The sequence below is a fragment of the Oryctolagus cuniculus genome, chromosome 17 (genome assembly GCF_964237555.1).
Source record: "Oryctolagus cuniculus chromosome 17, mOryCun1.1, whole genome shotgun sequence".
Lineage (NCBI taxonomy): Eukaryota > Metazoa > Chordata > Mammalia > Lagomorpha > Leporidae > Oryctolagus > Oryctolagus cuniculus.
The window spans coordinates 63,534,644-63,562,303 of NC_091448.1; the positions used below are offsets into that span (position 1 = coordinate 63,534,644).

Sequence of the window (27,660 nt, forward strand, 5' to 3'; positions counted from 1 at the left end):
GGAGTGAACCAGAGGATGGAAGACATTCTCTCCCTCTCTCTTTCTCTCTCTCTCTCTGCCTCATTATAACTCTTTCAAATAAATAAATAAATGAAGCTTTTAAAAAAGTTATGTTATATATTTCTCTCTTATGTCCTTATGAACATTTTTAGTGGCGTTTTAAGAGCTTTATTGAGATGTACTTTGGATATGTTAAAAACCAACTTATTTTAAGTATACAACTGAATGAGATTTTTAAGTATGTTTACAGAGCTGTACCACTATCATAATCTAATTTTGCTTTATTTTAGTTTCTTAATTTTGACAAAATTCACAAAGTTACATAAAATCACCACAAATTCTAGAATACTATCATCACTCTAGAAAGGAACCTCATACTCATTAGCAGTCATTTCCATTTTTCCCCAACTCTTTCAGCCCTATGCAGTCACTAATCTACTTTTTGTCTCTAGTGATTTGTTTTTTAAAAATTTTTTTCAATTACTTATTTTTATTTGAAAGGCAGACAGAGATCTTCCATCTGTTAGTTCACTTCCCAAATGCCCCCAACAGTTGAACCAGTGCCAGGTTGAGCTCAGAAGCTTGGAAGTCAATCCAGATCTCCCACATAGGTGGCAGGGCCCCAGGTACTTGAGCCATCACCTGCTGCCTCCCAGGATGCACATTAGTATGATGCTGAAATCGGAAGCTGAGCCAGGACTCAAACCAGGCATTCTGATATCACAGTCTTAAGCACAATGCCAAATGCCAGCTCCAGATTTGCCTACTCTTAAACATTTCACATAAAAGGAATCATACAATATATGGAGTTGGTGTGAATCATACAATATACAGAGTTGGTGTGACGCACTCTTTTTACTTAGTATCACGTTTTCAAGATTATCCTATGTTACAGCATGTATCAAAAGTTCATCCCTTGGGCTGTCGCCGCAGCTCAATAGGCTAATCCTCCACCTAGCAGCGCCGGCACACTGGGTTCTAGTCCCGGTCGGGGCGCCGGATTCTGTCCCGGTTGCCCCTCTTCCAGGCCAGCTCTCTGCTATGGCCAGGGAGTGCAGTGGAGGATGGCCCAAGTGCTTGGGCCCTGCACCCCATGGGAGACCAGGAGAAGTACTGGCTCCTGCCTTCAGATCAGCACGGTGTGCCAGCCGTAGCGCGCCAGCCGTGGCGGCCATTGGAGGGTGAACCAACGGCAAAAGGAAGACCTTTCTCTCTGTCTCTCTCTCTCACTATCCACTCTGCCTGTCAAAAAAAAAAAAAAAAAAGTTCATCCCTTGTTATCAAGTAGCAAATTTCCACTGAATGGATATGCTGCATGTGTCTTATTCATTGATCACTTGGTGGATATTTGGGTTTTCCCCACTTTTTGGTTCTTAGGAATAATGCTGCTGTAAACATTCACAACAAGTCTCTGCGTAGAAATGCTTCCATTTCTCATGGGAGACATTCAGAAGTGGACTGCTGGGTTAGGCAGCAGCTTATTCTCTCCCAAGATGAGCAACTTTTTTTCTTTTTAAGTTTCAAAGGGCTTGACACAGCCAGGAAACTGACTTTTCATAGTGCAAACATCATTTTTTGGTGTAATAAGATTCTGCTATCACGGAATTGTATGGTACTTTCCAATTCAAGGTCCACAAGGAATCTAAAATGAGGTGAGAACTCCTGTTAATGAAAATCAGAAAGCGAAAAGGAGTCTGCACTAGTCTATTTAATCAACCTACTAGGTTAAACTTCCATTTTTAAGCAAGAAGTATATAGATATATCCTATTCCTTGTGGCTGCTAATTGCTTAAAACACAAATACACATTAAAGGTTTACATAGTACGCGGAGCAAAAAAAATTTTTTTAAATATTAGACATCCCAATTAAGCTCATTAAAGGGAAATACTCATTTTCCTTCCCTACGATGGGCCTGTTGCTCATATCATGAAGAAAGGGTGAAGTACTCATTCTTTAATTTCCCAAAGCCTTTTATGAAAGCACATTTCAGGAACTGGAGGCCAAATAAACTGGTCACGTGTTGCTGTTGTTTTTCTAGTCACGGTACAGACTAGATCAAATATATTCAGAGAACAAACTGTGAACAGATCGTTAATTTTACTGCTTGTAAAATTCTACATTCTGAATTTACATATTAGCATTTAAAGAAAAAGCAAACACCTTGCAGCAGCAGAAATTAGGCATAATCAAGGAAACAGAAACACTACCACATGTCCTACCAGTCACAACACTGAAGCGCCACAGGTCGTCCAAATACGCGTTCGTTTCAGTCAACAGCTCTCACCTCCCGCTAAAGCTAACCCTGGAGCGGCAAAGAACAACCCAACCAAAGATTTACGATTGCTCTCTGCTGATCCCCACCCCCTGCAATCCACCTGCGTGGTGGTGTCAAGGACACTAGAAATGGTTAACAGTGACCAGCAGCAGAGAGAAAACAAACATCCCTGACAACCCACAGCTGAGTAAGCAAGAGCTGTTTATTCACGAACTTGTTCCTTCTGGAGACCGTCAGCGAACCCTACGAGAGCCCAGACATATTCTAAAGGTTCCTAGAGAGGGCGAGAAACACCTCTCCGCCCCACCCCCAGCACACACCCACAGGCTCAGGTGGAAGCCGCCGGGGCACAAGGCAGCCCCTGCCCGGCCGCCCCCTCGGGAATAACCGTGCGCACCACAGCATCTGACCCCCCCTCCTTGCGGGGGTTGTGTAACTCCCCCAAAATGGGCTGTGACGCGGGAGAAGCTGGCACCAGCGCTGGGGGCTTCCGAAGGAGCTTCTCTCCTCCCCACCGCCGCCCAGGCCGGCCTGGACAGCCGCGGCCGAGAGCTGGGGACCCTAACGAGGAACTGGCCCTCCAACCCCCTCCCCTCACCTGGCTCGGGTCCCACCTGAGGGCAAGAGCTGAGGGAAAGAGAGACAGACAGGAGGGCTGACCTTGTTGCTACTGACAGTGGAGCGGCACATCCTGCTGCTTCCTGGAAAGCGACCCGAAGGACATTTTTTCCCCCTGGAGGAAGGAAACGGGAGGGCGCCGGCCGGGCGGCGGCGGGCGCGGCGGTGGTCGGGGCGGGCTGTGCAGCCTCTAACGGGGATGATCCGAGGACTACATCTCCCAGGCTGCTCTGGGCCGCCCTGCGTCGTGACCCCGGCGCGCACGGAGGCGGTGACTCTTACCTCACAGAGGTAGCTCCTCCGCCGGCAGCAACTTGACGCCCGCGGTCCATGGACCGGAACCCTGGGCCGACGGGCAGGAACCCGGGCCGCGATCGCCGCCTCCCAGCCCCAGGCTCCTCCTCCTCACTCCCTACAGCCTCCTCCGGACGCCCGCCGGCCGCGCACTGCCGCCGCCGGGCTCTCGGAGCCGCCCCGGGAGGCTGGGTGGCGGGTTCGCGGCTGCCGCCGGACTGAGGCCTACTCCGCCGCCTCTCAGTGCTATTGTCCCTGGGCCTGGCCCTGACGGGTCCGCCGGGGAGGGCCGAGTGCGCCGGCTCCGCGGAAGATGCCGGACCAAGCCCTACAGCAGATGCTGGACAGGTACGGACAGCTTTGGGGGAGGGCGGGAGCCGCCGACCTTCGCCCTGGCCCTGCCCGATCCTGGCCTCGAGACTTTTCGTGAGCGGAGTCCCGCGTGCCGGGAGGAGTTCTGCGGCCGGGGGCCATAAGGAGAGCAGAAAGTTTGGAGTCTGTATGGGGGGGTGGGGGAGAGCGGCCGGGGTCGTAGACTTGAGAGTGAAACTTAGGACGCGGCGTCTGGTTGTGTTGGAACACGGATCTGAAGTGCTGGAGTTAACCCATAGCATTAGTTTCTCAGTTTCTTTTTCTGTTTATGACCCTCCCCTCCCCATCCTCCTCCCCCTCCCCCCCCACCCTTGAACTATGTTCTACAGTGTTTGTCAGCAATGTCGCCAACAAGATGAACCACGTTGTCTTTCGGGGGAATCACCCCCGGAACGATTTCGAAGCCTTTCCCCCCCAAAGCCGAGGATAAGCATTCTTTGGGAAAGCCTGATAGGTTGGTTTCATTCCTTCCCATCCCCACCCCCAAGCTGTAAGGTCAGAGTATCCGCAAGGGAGCTTTAACGGTCAGACCAGGGTAGAGGTTATGGAAAACGGCCACTTGAGTCGGACACGGAACACTTAGTACGCTTTGTGATCGCTGAGTTCGCTGAGAAAGTTTGAGCGTCTACTGGGGCCATTTGCCCACTCCTGGAGGCCTCCAGTCAGAAAAGCTCTTTGTGCGAGGTCGGTTGCACCGCCCTCTGCTGTCCAAATTCTGGGGCTTGGGCTCCACCATGAGTTTTTGGAGTCTCCCAAGTCCCCTTTAACCCCCTGGCCAAGTCTTCGTTCTTTGTCCTAGCTACTTGTACAGACTAATTCATGATATTTGTGGTGGCTCACAACTCTCAATTAACAGCGCTTGCCTCCGTATTAAGCAGGTGGCGCTACTCTTGGTACTGGGGAAAGATCCTACTGTAAGGTGTTGAATGAACGGCTGCCCCTCATTGAGATTACACCCAGTTAAACGCCATGCCCAGAACACAGATCACCCGAGGACACCTCCTCCCAGAGTGACAGACATTTTCTTTAAATCTTGGGATTTTTGAGACGTCCAGATTCTATCGTGCCGCACAGGTTTCTTCTGCTGGGAGACTGGTGATGACTCTAGCCTTGGGGCAGGTCAATGTTGTAACAGTGATATTGACCACCTTTTTTTTTTTTTTTTTTTGCGGTATACCAACTCCTGGAGGGCAGAAATATACTCGGTGTTTATATTGAATCATTGTTTGCCTGTTATTCAGCAGGTAATCAGGAACTATTTGTTGTATGAACTTGTCGTTTCTCCAGTTGGTGGGGGAAAGGAGTGAGGGGAGGAGGAATTGGTGTCTTATAATACACCAGGTTTTCTGTTCAGTATAATTTAGGATCCAAGCAAATTGTGGCATACTGACACATGCCCAGAGAAGACCCCCACCTCCTGCACCTGTCAATTTCAATTAGATTCCAATTAGAATCCTGATCCCCAGACGCAAGGTATTTTGTGACCCCCCCCGACCCCCCCCCCCCCCCCCCCCCCCCCCCCCGTCTGAGAGCCTCCTGCTTTGACTTTCACATAGTGAGTTTTTAAAACGATCTTAACATCCAAAAGTTGACCTGGCTTTTCACATGTCCTTTGGACACTTCCATAAAAGTAAAAAGAAGCCAAGGAGTGCTGGAGAGGCATTTAAACTTTCTCAACAGAGAATTTAGAAATTGTGGCTGCCATTTACTGAGGCACTGGCTTACTCTTATCTTAATACCTTTTTAATGTACCTCAAGGTAGATTCTTAATGTGACTTGCAAAGACTTCTCTTGTCTAGGTGAATAGTTTGCAACCCAGCTCCATGTTAGAATTACTGGAGAAGCATTTTAAAATATAGATAGATGCTTGGACCCTGCCCAAGACTAATGAGATCACAAATTTCTGTAGAGACTGGCTGTCTATATTTTCTTTTTCTTTTTTTTTAAATATTTATTGAAAAGTGGAATTATATTTTATATTTTCAAAAGCCTGGATGTTTTTGCTGTCACTGAGGACAACTGCCCTAAACCTAAGAGGTAGTATGGTTTAATAAAAATAGCTTGGTCTTGAGAATGGGATTTTTTTTTTTTTTTTAAGATTCATTTATTTATTTGAGAGGCAGAGAGAGAGGTCTTCCATCTGCAGGTTCACTCCAGTGGGAAATCTTAAACATCTAATCTTGCTATTCATTAGTTGTGTGACTTTGGATTTAGCTTCTGGGGCCATTTATATCTTTATTTGTAAAATGGAACTATCTGTCCCCACAGGGTTCTGTAAGATGAGAATGTGCATCTTTGTAAAACACAATTCATAAATGATAGGCAGACAATAGGTACTTAAGACTGGTGTAACCAAGATGGCAATTTTCCCCCATCTCCTTCATATTTACAGCCATCTTCATTTGGGCTGGTCCTACATGGAAATTGAATCCAAAAATAATGTGGTTCATTTGAAGAATACTGACAGGCCCAACAGACTAAAATATGTCAGCCTACTAGGGCTAGAATTCTTTTCATGAATTTAGCTTCTCCTCAGCTTGATCTTTAGAACAGAATTTAGCTCAGATGTGTAGTTTTCTTCAATGCTGGTTTTATTTTTGTGAAGATTAAAGAAATATGCATAGTATAGTGTTATGTTGCTTCTAGGATAAAAGTTGTGTATTTTATAGTGAGTTAATTATTAAACATTTGTGTTTACTGGATTTATTTACACTGAGTCCCACATATGCCCAATACCATTCTAAACAATTGGTAGATAGTATTGAGCATAAGGAAAATGTCCTGGATTTTAAATTTTAGTGATGTTTGTGTTCTATAAACTGTCAAAATGAAGACTATTTTAGTTGTAACATTAATAGCATATTCAATTTATACCACAATCTAATTTCAGGGTTTTTAGGCTGGTGGCAACTTACTAACAACTGAAGTCAAATTACTTTATTCTTTGCAAAGAACTTTTTTTTAAAGATGTTTTTATTTATTTGAAAGTCAGAGTTACACAGAGAGAGAAGGAGAGAGAGAGGGAGGGAGAGAGAGAGAAAGAGAAAGGTCTTCCATCCACTGTTCACTCCCCAATTGGTCACAACGGCTGGAGCTGTGCCGATCCGAAGCTAGGAGCTTCTTCCGAGTCTCCCACGTGGGTGCAGGGGCCCAAGGACTTGGGCCATCTTCTACTGCTTTCCAAGGCCATAGCAGAGAGCTGGATCAGAAGAGGAGCAGCCGGGACTAGAGCCGGTGCCCATATGGGATGCTGGCGCTTCAGGCCAGGGCATTAGCCTGCTGCGCCACAGAGCCGGCCCCACAAATAACTAACTTTAGTTTAGCTCTTTGTTGATCTCGATAAATTTGGTTACTGTCCTGTTTGTAGGTCAGAGGAGTACACCAGTGTAATAGGTATATATATTTTTGGTTTTCATTTTTTTTAAACAATAAATAACTTAAGTAAATTTATTATTTAAATCTTTTTAAAGTTACTGCAGTTAAACAATTGTTTGAGAGTTGTAGCAAGAGAGAGTGGCTTTTTTAGTTTCAGGAATGATTTTTGGGACACAGATATCATTGCCTTGAAATTATACCCACTTATAAATCCAGACTCTTTATATCAGGTCCTTTGAATGTTAGTCAACTTCTCTTTCTTTCTTTGCTATACTTTGTTAACAAGGAATCTATTATGTATTGCTTTTTCTGTTACCATCTACTTTGTCATTTTTCTCTTAAATCTCTCAAAGCTGGAATTCAATGCATAGATTAAAATACAAAGAACTTGTTAACATACTGTAGGAATGGATGCCACATTTGAAGGCTCAGATTGCTGAAACTTGACTGTTGCTCCTCCCATCTCACAATAGATTCTTGGGAATTTGTTGAGGTTGTTTTGCATCGCTTAATTGCTTATCTGCACCTAATAAGTAGGTAAAGAATGTAACCAAAGTGTCTCTGAAACAATTAGATGGGAGTACAGGGAGACCTGTGCACTTCCCTCCATCCCCTCCCCACTCCTACAGCAGCAAGTGAATTAGAGTCTCCACTCTGTGAGGGTGTTAGCTACAGATGTTTATATCTCTTTGGAGACTAGGGAAAGTATATTCTGATAATAGCATACGTATAGTTCTGACTTATTTAACCATCTCTTAGTTTCTATTAAAGCAATTTCACACTCTTTGTCAGTTTCAGATTCTCTGTGACATCTTTTTCTTAATCGTATTACTATAAGTTTCGACAGTTTTAGATCAATACTTGCAATTAAAAACCATTAACTGTTAAATTTGCTTCCATCTGTGTGTGTAAAAATTAGTAATATTACAGATAAAGTTCCCTTGGACCACTATCCTTAGTCCCATATCTTCTCTTTATCCTCCACTCCACTACGATAAAAAGGGTTTATATTCTTCCAGCCTTCTTTGTTTAATGCTTATATATATAAAAGTATTTAATATACCACTCTTTTTTCTTAATCCATTCCCTTGTCTGTGACATTTAATTTCTTGTTTTCTCTTCATATGATTTAACTTTTATTTCTTTTCTTGTCTTTAGCTTTACTAAAAGTATTCTTAAAGATGGGTGATAGGGGCTGGCACTGTGGCATAGCAGGCTAAGCCTCCTCCTGTGTTACCAGGATCCCATATGGGTGCCGGTTCATGTCCTGGTTGCTCCTGTTCCAATTCAGCTCTCTGCTATGACCTGGGAAAGCAGTGGAAAGTGGCCCAAGTTCTTGTGCCCCTATACCCATGTGGAAGACCCAGAAGAAGCTCGTGGCTTCAGATCAAGCTCAGCTCTGGCCGTTGCAGCCATCTGGGGAGTGAACCAGCCAGTGAAGAGCTTTCTGTCTCTCCCTCTCTGTGTCTGTAACTCTCTCAGATAGAATCTTTAAAAAAAAAAAAAAATGGGTGATACAATTCTTTAATCAGTAAATATGACATCCTTGATGTACCTTTTGATAGAGATTAAACTGTTTACCATTTTTTTTTACTTTTTGCTTTTTTTCTCATGTGTCATGTTCTTTTTTATCTTCAATCCCTAAATATGACTCAAAAGCAGACTCATGTACTATCTCGCTTTCACCCTTTGAGCAACTCTGAGTTCTGTGTCTTTATTCCTGACCACTTGACCTCATGACCCACCTCCTCATTTCTAGCTGGCCAGTTGACATTTCCATTTGTGTACCCAGTATTACCCATCTATCTAAAACTAAACTGAAATTTCCCTGACTTTTTACTTGTCTTGACTTCACAATTGTTGGTCTTTGATATGACCACTCTTTTATTCCACCAGCAAAAAAAGCTATCTGTTTTTTCTTCCTTTTCCACATTCTTCTTTTTTTCCAAATCCACTTGCTCATTAAATATTGTATATTCTTCTTTTTCTAGCTCCAGTTTTCCTTTGGGTACAATTTGACCTACAGAGTGGAGAATTGCCCAAAGCACAGATATAATCATACCATTTCCATACTTGAGAACCTGACAGTTTCTACATCACTTTTAAGGATAAATTTAAACTTTTAAGAGTGCTATACCTAGAATCTAGCTACAGCCTGCCTTAATCAGTCTCTTACACTCCACTTCATTGTCCTGTGAATACATCCTGCTCTTTCATTGCATTATTATTTATTATTTTCTTTCCTTTTTTTTTTTTTTTTTTGTTTGTTTGTTTGTTTTTAAGAGGCAGGGTTACAGACAGGGATAGAAAAAGAGATAGGTCTTCCACCCACTGGTTCACTTCCCAAATGACCATTATGGCCAGAGCTGGATTGATCCAAAATCACAAGTCATGAGATTCTTATGGGTCTCCCATGTGGGTGCCGTCCTCCACTGCTTTCACAGGTGCAGGGAGCTGGATCGGCAGTGGAGCAGCCAGGACTCAAACTGACACCCATATGGGATGCTGGCATGGCAGGTGGAGATTTAACCTACTGTGCCACAGTGCTGGCCCCCCATTGTCTTACTTTTGCTTTAGATACTTTCCTTCCTCTTAGTCTTTATACCTAGCCAACTCTTTTCCATCTTTAGAATTCTCAAATAATCACATTGAAGTCTTGCACAGTTCCCTTACACAGTTCCTGTGCTTCCATAGAACCTTTATGCATTTATTATGGTATATCATTATATTGTTTTTTTTTTTTTTAATGCATCTGTCCCATTTCTTGGAACTTTCCACACACCTACCTTAGCCACCAGCACACATACTCAACTGGACATTCATTGAAAATGGAAATTGCTTCTATTTCCCTTTTGTTTTCCCACAAGGGCCCTATGTTTAGGAGACATTCTGTTGAATCACAGTGTCTGTCTCTTCACTTTTTATGACCTGGTGTTTAGTATAATCTTATGGGAGCACCGTTTTTAAAAATCATCTCATTTACTCAAAACCTATATTTTCTTACTGCTTAAATTCTTTAGCCTAGTGTTCAGAACCATCTGTAATTTCATCATTTACACACATTTTTGTGCTCCCTGTTAGACAAATTGAGTATGTGGCATGCATCAACTACCATTTTAGGGCCTTTTTTCTCTTTATGAATCTTTTGCCCAGGGCAAACTGGCTTGTTCACTTTGCTCTGAACACAAGGAGTTCTTTTTGTCATCTTGTCTTTCAAGTTCTGTCCATTCTTCAAGACCTTGTTGACAAAACTTTACTGAAAATTTCAGCCAGAACTACTTTTCCGTCTTTCCCAGATGACACATGTAGCAATTGATCTTCACTGCCTCCTAACTGTATGCCATAGTTCATGTAGAAGATAATACTTAAATAGCACACTGGAGTCAACCGGAAGAGATTTGGATCTCTGGAGGAAGTTACTGAAAAATACCTTGGCAAAAATGAAACATAATTTCTTGTACTGACTGATTTTCTAAGAAATAGAAAATATTTTCAGTACACCATACACATGGCAGGATGGTGCAGTGAAAACAGCCAATTTTAGTGCTGGCCTTCTCAGAATCAGCCCTAAAGGCACTCGGATCTGGCTGAAAAGCCCATGAGAGTATTTCAGGCATGGAAAGCCAAGACACTCTGGCAAAAAGATCTCTGTGAGTGAGATCCCAGTGGAAAGAACAGGTCTTCAAAGAGGGAGGTGCCTTTCTCTGAAGGGAGGAGAGAACCTCCACTTTGACTATGACCGTGTCTAAACAAGATAAGAGTCGGAGAACTCAAGGGGCTTCCATAGCCTTGGAAACTCATAACTGGTGCATAGGGAGATTACTGATGCCATAAACAGGAGTGTCAATTGGTAAAGTCAACAACAGGAGTCACTGTGCACTTACTCCTCATGTAGGATCTCTGTCCTTAACGTGCTGTACACTGAGGCTTAATGCTATAACGAGTACTCAAACAGTATATTTCACTTTGTGTTTCTATGGGGGTGCAAACGACTGAAATCTTTACTTAATGTACACTAAACTGATCTTCTGTAAAAAAAAAAAAAAAAGAAAGAAAGAAATTATCAATTCCCAACTTGACTCTCACTGGGATTAAACATGACAATAGGTCTGATCTGATTTCATCATCATTTAAAAAAAATCATCTATTATTTTTCACTTTATGTTTCTGTGTGGGAGCAAACTGTTGAAATACTTACTTAAGGTATACTAAGCTGATCTTCTGTATATTAAGATAATCGAAAATGAATCTTGATGTGAATGGAAGGGGAGAGGGAGTGGGAAAGGGGAGGGTTGTGGGTGGGAGGGACGGTATGGGGGGGGAAGCCATTGTAACACATGAGTCGTACTTTGGAAATTTATATTCATTAAATAAAAGATAAAAAAAAAGATAACAGTGCAACACAGGGCATTATTTTTGCTTTATTCTCTATCATCTACACATCAAAGTAATGGTGAAGAAAGTCAGTATTACTGTTCAGACACTGCTTTATTTGTCTTCAGAGAAGTTATCAAAGTGCTCTGGAGGTTTCTCTCTATTTAAGAAAGGAAAAACAATTTATAAACTATTATATTTATGAAAACTGAAGTGTTCTCTCTATCCAACTTTTTGCTGATTTTAAGTTATGCGTATATCATTATACTGCTGGTATCAAAGAGAAAACACTTTCAATAACCAATCTAATTTGGCTAATCTCTATAAAAGTGATGTGAATATTTTACAAGATTATTTCAGAAGCAAAAGAAGAGTGAACATGTAAGCAAATGGGTATGCAATTTTCTCTCTTGCATAAGACTGCTTGAATTCCATGAGCTGCCTCATGCTAGTTCCAGCAAAAGGGCAGTGCTCAGACACCAGGCTCAACGTACTCTGACAAAGCTGTCAGGATAATAATATATAGCTGGCCGGCTAATAGATTTTTATAATGCCCTTCAAAAAGCTTACAGACACCATTTTGTCCTCATGTGGAAAATGAAATATATGAAAATGAAGAATAATTATGTATGTGTGGATTATCCATGAGAACAACTGTAAAGTTTATTATCTGAGGCTGGTGCCACGGCTCACTAGGCTAATCCTCCGCCTTGTGGCACTGGCACACTGGGTTCTAGTCCTGGTCGGGGTGCCGGATTCTGTCCCGGTTGCCCCTCTTCCAGGCCAGCTCTCTGCTGTGGCCAAGGAGTGCAGTGGAGGATGGCCCAAGTGCTTGGGCCCTGCACCCCATGGGAGACCAGGAGAAGCACCTGGCTCCTGCCATCAGATCAGTGCGGTGCACGAGCCGCAGCGCACTGGCCGAGGCAGCCATTGGAGGGTGAACCAACGGCAAAAGGAAGACCTTTCTCTCTGTCTCTCTGTCTTACTGTCCACTCTGCCTGTCAAAAAGTAAAAAAAAAGCTTTATTATCTGAAATCACAATAAGCAGAGTTTTCCTCATTTGGACTGTTTTGCATCAGCTTTCTTTCCCTGTTAGTGTGCTAAATCAGTGTGCATATGGTAGACTTCCAAGTCTTCTCTTGTCAAATGAAGGCTGCTTTACATTGGCACTTTTCTACATAGGATTTCATATGTTTAAGTATACATTAAGGTAGTTGTGGGGATCTGTGTGTTTGGGTCAGAATTTGAAAGAAGTTAATTAGTATAGGGCATGTAACTAAAATGTTAGCATCATTGACATTAATAGTATTGCTAAGTATTGTCTTTGAGTCTTATTGTTCCTCATTTTATTCTTGTTGGCTTTGGCTGCTTTGAAAATTTACAGGATGAAACTACAGATTGTTGCAACTGAAGGTTTAGGTATTGTGTAATTCATCATAAATTGTATGTGTGTCATCAGTACTGGTATTTCTGTTGCTTTGTGTTTAAATACAACCAAATTTCACATAAAAGAGACAACTGGCAATAAATGCATATCAGCATAGACAGCAATTCAAAAAGTGAGGTTGGCACCCTGAATTTATTGGTAATCACTAACAAATATTTGTGAGAAAAAGGAAGATCAACATGTTTAATTTCCAACCAATGAGGTCTCTGATTGAAAAGTCCTTTGGCACCTGGCACAGAGCCACAGCAGGTAAAACTGCCACCATGGTGCTGGAATCGCATATGTGTGCTGGTGTGAGTCCCGAATGTTCCATTTCTCATCCAGCTCCCTGCTAATATGCCTGGGAAAGCAGTGGAGGATGGCTCAACTATTTGGGCCCCTGCAGCCTTATGGGTTAACTGGAAGAAATTCCTGGCTCCTGGTTTCAGACAGCCCAGCTCTGGCCACTGTGGCCATTTAGGGAGTGAACTAGAGGATGAAAGATCTCTATCTCTCCCTCTCCTTTTGTAACTTTGCCGTTCAAATAAATAAATAGATCTTTAAAAATAAAAAGTCCAAACTTTAACAACTGCAGATGTGGTATTTTATTTCATTTAGTCATAATGTACAACCTTAGAACAGTATGTTAAGACTCACTTTGAATACTGGGTAGTGCAAAAACAACATGGGATTCATAGGAGGTTGCTTAGCATATACACACAAGGGAATATTGAGATTGTGGAAAATGGGATTAAAAGACATGTACTTTGTGCAAAAATATTTAACTCCAAGCATAAATTTTATAGTATGTATTTTCTATTAATTTTTAACTAATATCAACCATATCTCATAATGAAAACACAGTATTACCTTTTTCCTGTATGAGAACATTCTATGAGCACCAGTTATATGATTTCATGAAAATTTTTTTAATTTTTTTATTTATTTGACAGAGTTAGATAGTGAGAGAGAGAGACAGAGAGAAAGGTCTTCCTTCTGTTGGTTCACCCCCCCCCCCAAATGGCCACTATGGCTTGCTCTGTGCCTATCCAAAGCCAGGAGCCAGGTGCTTCCTCCGGGTCTCTTTCTTAACTGTACATTTTGCTTCTTGTTTGGGGCTTTTACAGTTCTGTATATGTAAGTTCTGCCTATCAATCTTTTTTCATATTCAGAGTTTTCAATGTTTTCTACCATTCCGTTCATTGTATCTTCACTCTGATGATTACTTTGTTGTGAAGATGTATCTTAATTTGATACACTCAAATTTGTATGTTTTTATTTTTGTTACTTGTGCTTTTGGACTCTTACCCAAAACTGTTGTCTATGCTAATGCTTTACAGTTTCTCCTATGATTACTTAGTTTTGGTTTTATATTTAGACTTTTAATTCACCTTGAGTTGCTTTAACATAGTGTATGAGGTGTTGGGGTATATTTTCAGGCTTCTATATATGGATATTCACTTTCCTCTAAACCATTTGCTAAAGGGATTCTTCTTTCTCCTGTCTGTTTTATTTCCTTTGTTAAATGTGAGTTGCCTGTAGAAACGTCGGTTTATTTTGGCAACCTATTTTCCATTGAACTATGTGTCTGTTTTTACAAAAGTACAAACACTGCTTCTATTTTTTTTAAAGATTTATTTATTTATTTGAAAGGCCAGACACTTCTTCCAAGTCTCTCATGTGGGTGCCAGCACCCAAGAACATGGGCCATCTTCCACCAATTTCCTAGGTGCATTAGTAGGGAGCTGGATTGAAAGTGGAGCACCTGGTCTCCCAGCAGCACCATATGGGATGCATTCACAGCAGGTCATGGCTCTAACCCATTGCACCACAGTACCAGCCCCTTCCTTATTTATTTCTGCAGTGATCTTTCATTATTCATGTTTTTCTGCTGCCCTGCAACTTGACTCATTCTTGTTTTTTTGTGGGTCCTGGGGAATGGTGGTAGGTTGCTTCTGGGATATGTTTGTTTACATTAGGAGATACCTGGTAATCTAAAGTCATAGTTTTTAGTTTCTATATTTCTCTGCTAATCATGAGGACCTTCTAGATGACTGCAGAAAATGCTGGCAGAAATGAGGATGTATTAATTTGCTGACAAAATACCACAGATACTGTGATTTAAATCATGGAATTTTACTTCTGAGGGTTGTGGAGGTTGAAACTACAAAATCAAGGTCCTAATAGCCTTGATTTTTCCAGAAGCCTATAAGCAGATATTAAAAAGAGAATTAGAAAGAATGACAACAAAATCTGCAGGTACCTATATTTATGTATATATGTATGATATTGAATATTAATAGTTGCTAAAAGAAGAATACTGATATGTGGAAAATAAAAGCTAAACCTTACCTTACAATATTGCAGCCTAGTCTACATGAAAGGTGTCTTCCTAAAATCTTTCACTGGCACACACTGTGGCATAGTGGGGATTAAACCTCCACCTGCAGCATCAGCATCCCATGTGGGCACCAGTTTGAGTCCCTGTTCTGCACTTCCAATCCAGCTCTTTGTGAATGGCCTAGGAAAGCAGTGGAATATGGCCTGAATGCTTGGGCCCCTGCACCCACATGGGAGACCTGAAGGAAGCTGCTGACTCCTGGCTTCTGGCACCTGGCTTCAGATTGGCCCAGCTCCAGCTATTGTGGCCACTTAAGGGGTGAACCAGTGGATAGAAGACATCTCTTTCTCTTCCTCTCTATATCTGTAACTCTGCCTCACAATAAATTAATAAATTTTTCAAAAACTTTTCACATTTTAAATTTCTTACTTTTTAAATATTTATTTATTTGAAAGTCATAGTTATAGAGAGAGGAGAGATTGGTCTTCCATCTGACATTCACTCCCTAATTGGTTGCAACTGCTGGAGCTGTACCTATCCAAAGCCAGGAGCCAGGAGCTTCTTCCAGTTCTCCCAGATGGATGCAGGGGCCCAAGGACTTGGGCCATCTTCTGCTGCTTTCCCAGGCCATAGCAGAGGGCAGAATCAGAAGTGGAGCAGCCAGGTAACGAACCAGCGCCCATTTGGGATGAAGGTGCTTCGGGCCAGGGCATTAATCTGCCCTGCTACAGCGCCAGCCCAACATTTTAAATTTCTGATACTCTAACCTAGCTCAGGACTACATTACATGTAGGAAAGACACATTCAAAAATTATAAATCTAGTGCATTGGAGCAGAAATTTTAACAAATACTTGTGATTTTCTCAGCATTATATACTAAATTAATGACATAATGAGTCATTGTCAGAGTTTTAGCTCTTTGACAGCCACTTATAATACTTTTTCAAATTTATTGCTAGTGTGTTCTTTTCAACACATGCCCTGGATTTTACCAGTGTAGTGAATATGGAGTTGCCTATTATAGGATTTGCATTTTAATGCATTTTAATGGCACATGTAATCAATATCTGAAAAGCCTCCAACACATAAATAATAACATGAATCAGGTTTTTTTTTAAAGATTTATTTATTTATTTGAAAATCAGAGTTGCACCAACAGAGGAGAGGCAGAGAGAGGGAGAGAGACAGAGATAGATAGAGAGGTCTTCCATCTGCTGGTTTACTCCCAGTTGGCCAAAGCCAGGAGCCAGGAGCTTCTTCTGGGTCTCCCACATGTATTCAGGAACCCAAGGACTTGGGCCACCTTCTATTGCTTTCCCAGGCCCTAGCAGAAAGCTGGATCAGACGTGGAGTAGCTGGGACTTGAACTGGCACCCATATGGGTTGCCAGCACTGCAGGCAGCAGCTTTACCTGTTATGCCAAAGTGCCGGTCGCACATTGCATCTTTTTAAGATGATATAGATGGGGCCAGTGCCGTGACTCAATAGGGTAATCCTCTGCCTTGCAGTACCGGCACACCAGGTTCTAGTCCCAGTTGGGGTGCCAGATTATGTCCTGGTTGCCCCTCTTCCAGGCCAGCTCTCTGCTATGGCCCAGGAGTGCAGTGGAGGATGGCCCAATTCCTTGGGCCCTGCACCCACATGGGAGACCAGGAAAAGCACCTGGCTCCCAGTTTCGGATCAGCGCGATGCGCCAGCCACAGCGCGCGGGCCGTGGTGGCCATTGGAGGGTGAACCAATGGCAAAAGAAAGACCTTTCTCTCTGTCTCTCTCACTGTCCACTCTCCCTTAAAAAAAAAAAGATGATATGGATGTAAGTTCATGAGAAAGTATTAGCATAGTAGGAGCCAATAGATATAGATGATTCAGGATGCCTCATTAGGAATGGTGATGTTAATTTTCTTATAAAATAAATAAATATAAAATCAAATATGGTCAGACATAAATGAAGACTAAATTTTATTAGTGTTGATCCAGAAAACACTGATCAGGTCTTTTTCTTCTAGTGTTAAGTTTATATTTTAGAATTCATATTAAGTGAACAAATTTCATGTAATTTATATATATAGATTTAAGACCAAAATGATACATCCTGCTCTATCTTCCTTTGCCTCATATACTTCCAACTCCCTCCTTCTTGTTTTATTTTCTTTTAATTTTTACAACTGCATGCTTTGAGTTTATTTTAGAATCACAAGCTTTAACCTTCTACAAAATAAAAAAATTCAGCACGTAGTAGCAGAAATATCAATGAGTATATTTTCTATACTCTATCAAAGAGTACAGAAAAGGGCTATGAACAATACTCAAATCTCAAAATATCAATTTAACTCAGATGCTACTTTTTGTTGTCTATATATTAATTACCACAAATCAGAGAAAACATATGGTATTTGTCTTTTGGGGACTGGCTTCTTTCACGAAGCATAATTGTTTCCAGTTGCATCCATTTAGTTGCAAAAGATAGGATTTCATTCTCAATTATGGCTGAATAGTATTTTACACTGTGTATATAGCTCATATTCTTTTTCCAGAAACCAGCTGATGGACATCTGGGTTGATTCCATGTTAGCTATTGTGAATTGAGCTGTCATAAACATGAGGGTAAAGATAATGCATGCATATTCAATTTCATTTCTTTTGGATAAATTCCCAGGAGTGGGATGGCAGGATCATTATGGTATATCTGTTTTCAGATTGCTGAGGAACTTTTATACTGCCTTCCATAATGTCTGTACTAGCTTCATTCCCACCAACAGTGGGTTAGGATACCTTTTTCTCTACCTCTCCACCAGCCTTTATTGTTTGTTGACTTTTTCAAAAGAATTCTTTATTTGAAAGGTGGAGAGGCAGAGGCAGAGAGACATATGTATTTTATCTGCTAGTTTATTCTCCATATGGCCCAACAGGTGGTGCTGGTCCAATCTGAAGCCAGAGTTAGAAGCATCTCCCTGGTCACCCAAGTGGGTGCAGGGGCCCAGGCACTTGGGCCATCTTCTGCTGCCTTCCCAAGCACATTAGCAGGGAGCCGGATCAGAAGCGGAGCAGCCAGAACTCAAAATGGTGTTTATGTGCGATTCTAGCACTGTAGGCAGCAGCTTAACCTGCTGCACAAAACCTCCCTCCCCTGACTTTTGGTTTCTGTATGAGAGCCATTCTAACTGAGTGAGGCAAAAGGTCATTGTGGCTTTTATTTGCAGTCCTCTGGTGGCTATTGTTCCTGACATGTTTTCACGTGTCTGCTTGCTAATTGAAATCCATCCTTGGGAAAATGCCGATTTATATCCTTTGCCCATTTCTTGACTGGATGGTTTCTTGTTGAATCTTGAACTCCTTCTAGATTCTGGATATTTTACTTTTTCAGTTGCCTAGTTTGCAAATATTTTCTTCCATTCTGTCAGTTGCTTCATCTTGTTGAATGTTTACTTTGCAGTTCAGAAGGTTCTTAGCTTGATGTAATCCCATTTGAGTATTTATACTTTTCTTCTGTGCTTCTGGGAGCTTTTTCCAAGAAGGCTTTGACAATGCCAATATCTTGCAGAGTTTCCCTCTAGGAATTGGATGGTATCACATCATAGATTTAGATCACTGATCCATTTACAATGTATTTTTATATAAGTTGTAAGGTAGAGATCTTGTTTCATTTTTCTGCATCAGAAGGTCAAATTTTCCCAGCACCATTTTTGAAGGTTGTTCTTTGTCCAGGGATTTCTTTTAGATCATTTGTCACAAATTAGTTGGTTATGGATTTGTGGATTTATTTCTGGGGATTCTACTCTGCTTCATTCATCTACATGACTTTTTGGTGCCAGTACCAGGCTCTTTTGATTCTAGCTGTCTTGTAATAGGTCTTGAATTTTGGTATTGTGAGGCTTCCAACTTTGTTTTTGTTGTTTAAGATTCCTCTAGCTATTGGGGGTCTCTTGCATTTTCATACCAGTTTTAGCATGATTTTCTCTAGATCTCAGAAGAGTGTTGTTGGTATTTTGATTGGGATCATATTGAATCTGTAATTGCTTTTGGGGGCTGGTGCTGTGGTGTACTAGATTGAGCCTCTGCCACCCACACTGGCATATCACATGGGCATCAGTTTGTATCCTGGCTGCTGCTCTAATGATCCAGCTCTCTGTGAATGGGCTGGGAAGTCAGTGGAAAATGGTTCAAGTACTTTGGCCTCTGCACCCACATGGGAAACCCTGGAGAAACTCCTGGCTCCTTGCTTCAGATCAGCCCAGCTCCAGGTATTGTGGTCATTTGGATTCAATTAGCAATGTTTTTTATGAGGATTTTTGCATCTATGTTCATCAGGGATATTTTTCTTTCTTTTTTTTTAAATTTTTTTATTTGACAGGTAGAGTTACAGACAGTGAGAGAGAGAGAGACAGGGAGAAAGGTCCTCCCTTCACTGGCTCACTCTCCAAATGGCCACAGTGGCCAGAGCTGTGTTGATCTGAAGCCAGGAGCCAGATGCCTCTTTCTGGTCTCCCATGCGGGTGCAGGGGCCCAGGAACTTGGGCCATCCTCCACTGCCCTCCCAGGCCAGAGCAAAGAGCTGGACTGGATGAGGAGCAACCAGGACCAGAACCAGCACCCACATGGGTTGCCAGCTCTACAGGTGGAGGATCAACTCAGTGTGCCACGGCACTGGCCCACATCAGGGATATTTTTCTGTAGTTCTCTTTCTCCACTGTATCTTTTTCTAGTTTAAGAATTAAGATGATGCAGGCTTAATAGAAGGAATTTGAGAGGATTGCCTCTCTTTGAATTGTTTTTGAATAGTTTGAGAAGAAATGGAAGTAGTTCTTCTTTAAATGTGCAGTAGAATTCAATAGTGAGGCTGTCTGATCCTGGACTTTTCTTTGTTGGGAGGGTCTTTATTACTCATCCAATCTGTCTTGGTTTTTGATCTGTTTAGCTTCTCTGTGTGTCTTCATGACTCAATTTTGGTATACTGTGTGTGTCCAGGAATCTGTTGGTTTCTTCTAGGTTTTCCAATTTGTTAGTCATCACAACAGATGCCCACATCCTATATTGCAGTGCTAATCTGAGTTGGGTACTCCACTTCCAAATGAGTTTCATGTTAATATCCCTTGGAAACAATGGATGATGGCTCAAATTCTTTGATTCCTGTCATCTAATTTGGAGAACTGTAACCTAAATGGGGACTTGAGAACCTGGTCTTGCACAGTTGTAGCCATGTAGAAAGTGAACCAGCAAATGGGAGATCTCTATGCTTCTCTTTCCTTCTTTCTTTGTCTCTGTGTCTCTCTGCCTTTTTTTATCATACTAAAATATTTAATTAGTTATTTGAAAGTGTTACAGAGAAAGGAAGAGACAGAAATCTTCCACCACCTAATTCATTTTTGAGATGACTTCTATAGCCAGAGTGTGGCCAGGTTGAAACCAGGAGCTTCTCCTCTGATGTGTGTGACAGCAGCCCAGGCACTTGGGCCATCTTCCACTGCTTTTAAGTCCATTGGCAGGGCACTGGATCAGAAGTGGCATAGCTGGTACTTGAACTGGTGCACATACATGATGCCAATGTAACAGATAATACCTTTGTCCACTGCACCACAACAGCAGCTCCTCTTTCTGCCTTTTGAATAAATAAATTTTTTGAAAAAGAACTTAAGGTAGTAAAAGTCATCATGACTGAGCAATGGCAAATATATTTAAAAGATCTATTTATGCATTTGAAAGGCAGTGCTAGAAAGAGAGAGTGGGAGAGGTTGATCTTCCTCCTGGTTTGTTCACTCCTCAAATGGCTGCTATGACTGTGGCTAAACCAGACTGATATCAGGAGCCAGGGGCTTTTTCCAGGTCTCTCACATGGGTGCAGGAGCCCCAATATTTGAGTCATCCTGAGCTGCTTTCCCAGACACGTTAGCAGGAAACTGGATCAGTTTGGACCATTAATGTCTATGATAGTCTCCTTGCAGTTAAAGGATTTAGACTACCTCTCGATTATGGGTGGGCCAAGTACAACAGCTTCCAATTGTCCAAGGTTTGGACTAGATGGGTTCTAAGAAAGTTTGTTAAAATAGTTATTAATCATAACTCTCAGTTTAAGCTTTTCTTACCAATTTTTCATTTTTGCTGTTATTAATATCTAACAGTAAATTGGGTCTCTGTATTGCAACAGATGAAAGCATCCACTAACAGTAATAAGGTTAACAGGCAGCAGAATGGTGTCCTCTGAACTTAAAGTTTTTCTTTTTTGGTAGAGGGGTTACCTCCTGCATTATACTGACACACTGACATAGATAGTAGGTATTGAGCCCATTCTTCTGCCAAATGGAGAATGACACAGTTTGGTCCATCATATATATACATGCATATATATATATATCATATATATATATAAAGATTTACTTATTTATTTGACAGATATAGTTAGAGACAGTGAGAGAAAGAGACAGAGAGAAAGGTCTTCCATATGCTCATTTACGCCCCTAATGACTGCAATGGTTGGAGCTGGGCCAATCTTAGACAGGAGCTTATAAGTCTCCCATATTTTTGCAGGGAGCAAGGCACTTACCATCTTCTGCTGCTTTCCCAGGCTATTGCAGAGAGCTGGCTGGGAAGAGGACCAGTGGGGACTAGAACTAGTGCACATATGGGATGCTGGCACTGCAGGTGGAGGATTACACCAGTGCACCACAGTGCCAGCCCCAGTCCATCCTTTATTAAGGAGACCTCAGTAACCATGCTCAGGTTTTACTGTCCTATATTCACGGCCAAAGTCCTAGCAGACAACATGGTTTGGAGAATCATAGGCACAAAATGTGTAGGAACTTCATTTCCCATATGGCACAGTTAATAACAAGGATCCAAGAGGGAAATTACTTGCATCATAGTCTTTGAGAACTAATGGACATCACAGGTGATCTAGAGAATTTAGAAGTTTTGTGAGCGCCTAGAGTGAAAATGTCACTGGGAGCACAAGGACAGTGCCTGGAGTTTATTTTGATGGATTTTAGCCCCTTTCATCAGAGGGAGGCCCATATAAACTGGATTGATTTGTAGCAAAGGTGACAATTAATTTTGTAAATGAGGTATGCATTGCACTAAAACCCAAGTAGGATGATTAGGCTTGTATGTACTTGAGAAGCCTGTCAGATCATCTCATTCATGGAGCTTGTCATCTATGTGATGCATGCTTGTGTTCCTGATAAGTGGTGGGTGTGGTTAATTTTTTTTGCAAAAAATTCTGTTTGATGGCAAAGTCAATGAGGTGTCCATGTATACATCAGAAGAAGTATCTTTTCAAGGTGAAGGCAAACTGAGACGGAGGGGCTTTTGGAAAAACTTTGAACAAAATACGTTTGCCATACCTGGTTAAGACACATCATTTATCTATTGAGATGCAACAGATATGTTAACATTAGGTATAAGGTACAATGGACATGGTGGATGGCATATAACAATATGATTTTAGTAATCTATCGTGAGGTGCTTTTTTTTTTTTTTACAGGATTTAGCAGATAAAATTGGGATGCCTAATGGTGAATAGCTGGGGTAATCACCCTTTTGTTAATTAAATATGAGATAATAAATGTTAGTGTATGAAGACATTGAGTTTCCTTTTATTGGGCCATCTTTGTTATTTTAACCTGGGATCTGTGAATTCTCATTTTCTCTAGCCAAGTTGTATCTTAAAAACTTGATTTTATTCCTCATCATGTTAACTCTGCCACTTCTGGGATTTTTTAGTACATCTGACAATTGGAAATGTAGACAATAGTATAGTTAAAATGAGATATACCAAGTAAAGTATTTATTTTTCTTCTGATACATGTTTTGGAATTCTTCTAAAATTCCTATTGAGTGCCCTTGTTAAATTTAGTTGAGTCCCTGGTTAAGACTTATTGGGGCCACTCTACTGATTACACCTATGAAACTTTGTTCATAAATGCATATAGAACCTGGGAAAGTTGATGTATATCTTATGCTGTAGAGACATAAGATGGAACGTCTTTTTTTATCCTTTTTCACTATATAATTTAAAAACAAATTTTAGGTTTTCAATAGGATCAAATTATGTACTTTTCAGAAATGTACACATGCAGACCACTATAATTTATGATTTTACATTTTCCTTCTTCAGATTTTTAAAAAGCTTTACTGAGATTAGTGCTGTGATATAGCAGGTCAAGCCCAGCTCTGGTCATTGTGGCCAGTTGGGAGTGAACCAGTGGCTGGAAGGTGTCTCTGTCTCTGCTTCTCCCTATCTGTAACTCTTCCTCTCAGATACATAGATAGATTGATCAATAGATAGACAAATAAATAAATTGTGTAAATATTTAAAAATAAAAAATAAAGAAGACTGTCCTCCCTCAATTTGCAGAATAAAGTCACTGAGTTCAGAGATGATACAGGAATTTGAACAGCACAATTCAGACATTATATCTAGTAAAAACTGACCAAAAGCTGTGGGCCAAGTGTCAGTGCCCATTTACATTGCCACTCAAATCCTCAAGAACTTGATCATAATTTCATGTCCATTCTCATTTATACAGGAAAAGGAGAAAAGCGGGAGTTCTGTGGCACCTCTATATCTGTCTCTCTGCCTAATTTTTCATAGAAACTACAAGTTAAGTGCAAATCTCAAAAAATAAAGTTTTAATAAATATGTAACTAAATGGAGTGATTCATAGATGAATTTCAGGAATTACCAGTTAGCGCAATTTTAAATATTCATGAAGATTTTAGAAGGCACTCAGCCCAACTTCCAGCCATTTTAATCTACTGAATGTATTCAAATAAATTTCCTTACTGTGAAACAGGATGCATTGATAGCTGAAAAATTGTTTTAGTAGGTAAAATCAAGCATCATTTTACAAGATTAAAAATGGGTTGTTCAGGAAGATTGGTTTCTTTGAATATTTTAAGTTACAAAGAATCCTTGGAGTCTTTTCCTGAGTATCTGTAAGAATTATATATTTAAGCGGGCTGGTGTTATTGTGCAGCAGGTGAAAGCCCTAGCCTGCAGTGCTGCCATCTCATATAGGGCCTGATTGGAGTCCCAGCTGCTCCACTTCTGAACCTTGTTTCTGCTATGGCCTGGGAAAACAGTGAAAGATGGCTCAAGTTCATGGGCCCCTGCAGTTGCATGGAAGACACAGAAGAAGTTGCTAGTTCCTGGCTTTGGATAGCTCAGCTCTGGTTGTTGTGGCCATTTGGGGAATGAACTAGCAGGTGAAAGACCTCTCTCTCTTGCTCTACCCCTCTCTATAACTCTGTCTTTCAAATAGTTAAAATAAAAAAAAGCACAAGAAATATGTGAGGTTTTTAGAACCATATTTTAATTATGAGATTTAAAAATAATGATAAATTTAAATACAATTCCCAAGAATTCTTTCCACATTTGAATTTCTCCACTTATACTATGTTTCTTTCAGTTGTATATATGTCAAACATTAATGAGGACTTGATTATTATGTGGGTATCTCATGTGGTTAGACAAGTTCTGATGTATCCCCTCCGTGTCCCAGGAGGCTGATTTTCCAGCCGATACATGGATCATCTTCATTGCTTCCTAATGGAGACGTGCATTGGTATCTGGGAATCTAGCCTCATCTGCCCATGATGTCAGCAGGTCAGGATCATGGGAAATCTCCTCTGGCCTCCTTCTCAGCATGTGCCATTCCAACCACTCCCACCATCTTCACAGAATTCCTGACCCTGGGGTTTTCCTCATATACTCGAGCTGTGTGGTTGGTTTCTGTGTCTGTGGATGTTAGTGTGAGGGTGAAAGGAACCTTGGAGAGCAGGACAGGTGTCTGTCTCTTGTTGGCATAGGTGACAGTCATAGATCTGAGGTGTTACGTTATGTCATTCAGGTGCACCCTGTAGATCTTGGCTGGCCTAGGAAGGGACACCAATGCCACACCCTCAGTTCTGGAGCTGGAGAACGGGTGAATAAGGTTGAGACTATAAAGATATTTTTGTCAAAAATAGGTGCACTGAAAGAAGACCAATGTGTCTCCAGGTGTACAGAAGGCATCTCCAAAAGTTCTGTAGAGTCTGTTTCATCCAGGGCCGGTGCTGTGGTGCAGTAGCTTAATCCTTTGTCTACAGTGCCGGCATCCCATATGGGTGCCAGTTCTAGTCCCGGCTGCTCCTTTTCACATCCAGCTCTCTGTTGTGGCCTGGGAAAGCAGGAGACAATGGCCCAGGTGCTTGGGCCCCTGTACCCATGTGGGAGCCCAGGAAGAATCACCTGGCTCCTGGCTTCAGATCAGCACAGCTCTGTCCATTGTGACCATTTTGAGTGTGAACCAACAGAAGGAAGACCTTTCTCTCTGCCTCTCTCTCACTGTCTGTAATCCTACCTGTCAAAGAAGGTTTAAAAAAAAAGTAAAGTCTGTTTCATCTAAGATGGCAGTGGGATGGAGCTGGATGTTCAGGCCATTTGGATGAAATGTGTGTGGGTGAATGTTGATTGCACCTCTGTCACTCTTTACCTGTCTGTAAGATGAGTACATTAACACTGCTAGTGAAATGTCCCTGCATTTCCTGAGAAATCCTTGTGAGGTGTGTGCAGGCTGACTTACACTATGTGGCAGTTGCATTTTTGGGGTTTCATGGTATGTCTTCTTATAGGAAAATGTCTGTTTTCCTGCATTGTGTAGCCTGCCTTGCACTAGTCTTTCAAGGTTACAGAACTTTATACAAGACCTAATTTGCAAAAATGTGGAAGTTTAGATACTCTGTGACAATCCCATTTGCAGAGAGAGAGAGAGAGAGTTGTCTTCCATTTGCTGATTTACTCTCCAACTGGCCACAATGGCCAGAGTTATGCCAATCCAAGCCAGGAGCCAGGAGCTTCTTCCAGGTCTCTGACACGGGTGCAGAGGCCCAAGGACTTGGGCCATCTTCTATTGCTTTCCCAGGCCATAGCAGAGAGGTGGATCTGAAGTGCAGCATTTGGGATTTGAACCAACACCCATATGGGATACAGGCAGCAGTTTTACCTGCTAAGCCACAGTGCCAGTCCCCAAAATAACTTTCATTAGTGTAAATTTTACTGAACATAATTTATTTCAACAATAACAAAGTTTTACTGTTTTTTTTTTGTTACATTATCATTTAATAAAATTTTGGCAATGCTTTCATTAAACCAAGGATAACTTCTGGTTAATCTCTGCCACTTAATAGAGGTGGGAGCACTTGCCTATATATTTCCATGTTTAAACGCTTACTCCTCCATGGTGAAGTTGACATTTTCTCTGTTTATGTATTCATGATTCTTTATTCATTCTAGCACTCCTTTTTCTACAGTGCAATGTAGAAGGGAAGCCAAGAAATTTTCTTTTTAATACTTGCATTCATGTTTTCTTCCAGATTCAGGGCACCTCCAGATATTTCAAAGAAAATTAATACATCAGCTGCTAATTGTGTACTTTTTAAAACATATTTATTTTATACATTTGAAAGACAGAGTCACAGAGAGTGCTAGGAAAAGAGAGCGAGAGAGAGAAAGAGAGTCTTCCATGTGCTGGTTCATTCCCCAAAAGGCCACAAAGATCAGAGCTGAGCCAATCTACAGACAAGAGGCAGGAGATTCTTCTGCGTCTCCCACATAGTTGCATGGGTCCACGCACTTGAGTCATCCTCCAGTACTTTCCCACTCATTAGCAGGAGCAGGATTTGAGGTGGAGAAGCCAGGACTCAAACTGGCACTCATATGGGATGCTGGCTCTGTGGGCTGGGGCTTTAGCCCACTGTGCACTAGCTGCTCCAAGTGGTTTTCTTAATTATTCCCCAGCTTGCTGTCAGTTTTCATTTTAGATTTATAATAATTTATGAATAAAAATGGAAAAATAAAGATAAATTTTATTCTCCGGGAATATATAAAAACGAGATGAATGATGAATTTGTCATGACTATCAAGCATTGCAGTTATCCAAGATAAGGCACTTTGGTATCATCTTTCTGTTGCCATAGCAAAATATGTATTAGTTATATTTTCAAATGAAGCTTCAAGGTTAATATTCTAAATCTAGGGGTCATGATGTCCAATACAATCTTTATTGTTATACAGATGATGTAGTGGGCCGTGTTTTAGTGCCACCCTAGAAATAACACATAGCATACTACAAGGGAAAGAGGTACTTAGGGCTAAAACAGAAATCAGTTGCACTTATTTTTTTAATTGTGAGAATAATGCAGTCCTTAATAGTTTGAGTAGCTGAACTTGATTCTGAGATAGAGTAAGGACTGTGTGGGGAAAATAAGCTACTGAAGGTTTTTTCATATTTTAAGATTTTATTTAACAATTTATTTATTTGAAAGAGTTACACAGAGAGAGGAGAGGCAGAGAGAAAGAGAGCGAGGAGAAATCTTTCATTCGATGGTTCACTCTCCAATTTGCTGCGATGGCTGGGCTGCACCGATCTAAAGCCAGGAGCCAGGAGCTTCTCTGGGTCTCCCATGTGGGTTCAAGGACCCAAAGATTTGGGCCATCTTCAACTGCTTTCCCAGGTCATAGCAGAGAGCTTGATGAGAAGTGGAGCAGCTGGGTCTCAAAATGGCACCCATATGGGATGCCAGTGCTTTAGGCCAGGGCATTAACCCACAGT

At 41.4% G+C, this 27,660-nt stretch overlaps 1 protein-coding gene across 9 annotated transcripts in view; it reads right to left on the bottom strand.

The window, feature by feature from the left end:
* LOC138846282 (cytoplasmic polyadenylation element-binding protein 3-like) overlaps positions 1-3,313 on the bottom strand; it is a 135,768-nt gene extending 132,455 nt beyond the window's left edge. For 3 of the 9 annotated variants that reach the window (XM_070061659.1, XM_070061652.1, XM_070061657.1), the window contains exon 1: positions 2,937-3,113. The gene's annotated coding sequence lies outside the window, so the exon portion shown is untranslated. Of the gene's footprint in view, positions 1-2,220; positions 2,364-2,936; positions 3,115-3,176 lie in introns of those variants that run through there. The other 6 variants (XM_070061661.1, XM_070061658.1, XM_070061660.1 and 3 more) reach the window with 4 other exon arrangements.
* Positions 3,314-27,660: the final 24,347 nt, after the last annotated feature.